The 1,421-nt window shown below is 49.7% G+C and overlaps 1 long non-coding RNA gene across 1 annotated transcript; it reads left to right on the top strand.

The window, feature by feature from the left end:
• The first annotated feature begins 270 nt into the window (after positions 1-270).
• Positions 271-697, top strand: LOC117194747. The gene is made up of 2 exons (XR_004474902.1): positions 271-356; positions 454-697. It is a non-coding gene; the product is annotated as an uncharacterized LOC117194747 (long non-coding RNA).
• Positions 698-1,421: the final 724 nt, after the last annotated feature.

Genomic DNA, 1,421 nt, shown 5'->3' with positions numbered 1-1,421 from the left:
TCCCCATACGAAGTACCGAGGAGTGCCCAGATGTGAAGCCGGCGGCAACGACTGTCGTTTTTTTTTATATCCATCAGTGTAACCGCTGATTCCTATTTTTATGCTATAGTGTCATTAGTGTTATTAGCTTAGTAAATTTCTTTTGGTTGTGTTTTTAAATTCTGTTCGGAAGAAATAGCAAGTGGAATGTGTGACAGGGCGAAAGTGAACAACGGTTAAACGGCAGAGGAGAGCGTGAGTTTTTTTTTTTTGTAAAAGTATTTCTCCAGCTTTCGTTTTAGGAACGGTGCCGCAGTCCATGGAAGCGCTTTCATCGCTGTTTCAACGCATTTATTAAAACAAATCAAAGGAAGGCCGTAAGTGATCCCAAAACATAAAGATAAAATATTGGAGTTTGTTTGTTATGAGCAACTATTTATTGCATGACCGGAAAAAAAAAAAAACCTCACGTAGTCAGGGGCTTCGTCGCTTAAGAGAGGCTGTGCGCTCTCCCTTATGCCCTGCTGGCAACCATAAGCGCTTACGCCGCGCATAAGAACCAGCCCTCTTAAGAACAAGGCACAAAAAGGAAGATGCGAGGCTGGTCGCTCTGACGTTCTTTTATGCTTTCTACTTGCGGTTGCTTTCGCTAATGCACTTGAATAACTGACCTGCCATAACGATCGCGGCGCACAGTTTTTACATTCCCTTTTGCATATTTATTTATTATTATTATCTATTTGCCTGGCTGGCGAAAATCCTCTAGCTGAACCCTCCACGAGGGTCCCGGCTGGGCAATGGACACTGCATTACCCGGGACAAGGGTAATGCACTGTCGCTTGCTCTGTCCGGGGTAATGCAGTGTCTAGCTAAGGCTATGGTCCGGCGTCTTCCCGATTCAAAGTCGGGGGAACCGAACCAGGGCCATGGCTAGAGGTGCCTGGCGGTCAGGCCTAAAACGCTAGTGGGTGGACCCCCCGAAAAATATTAACCAGTATGGACCCTCGGGCCAAATATGGAGGCGAAGAAGGGAAAAGCACGGGTTGGGATGTCAACCCAAACGTCGGTGGGAAACGTGACTGCTACCACCGGCGGGCACGGGGAGGAGCAATCCTCTCTGCGTGTCGCCAGCGGTCACACCTCAGACTTGGCGGGAGCAGGCCAAGTCAGTTGTAAAGCTACTGCCACACCCACAACAACAACAACAAAAAACAACTCACTCCGCAGCCTGCAAGTTGAGCCGCACAGATGCCGTAGTCGACACAGACACGGATCTGGAGAGCGTGCTCTCTATGAGCAGGACGGAGGAAGAGAGCCTTCTCCGCTCACCGGAACCAGGCACCAGCTCCCTGCGTAGGGAAGGGCCGAAGCGTTCCAAGGAGGGGATGAAGGCCAAAGCACAATACAAAGCGGCCCTCAATATCAAAAGCCGGCTGCAAGGT

Source organism: Drosophila miranda (assembly GCF_003369915.1).
Source record: "Drosophila miranda strain MSH22 chromosome Y unlocalized genomic scaffold, D.miranda_PacBio2.1 Contig_Y3_pilon, whole genome shotgun sequence".
NCBI lineage: Eukaryota > Metazoa > Arthropoda > Insecta > Diptera > Drosophilidae > Drosophila > Drosophila miranda.
Note: the sequence above shows the minus strand (reverse complement) of the source record. Positions and strands in the feature narration are given on the sequence as shown.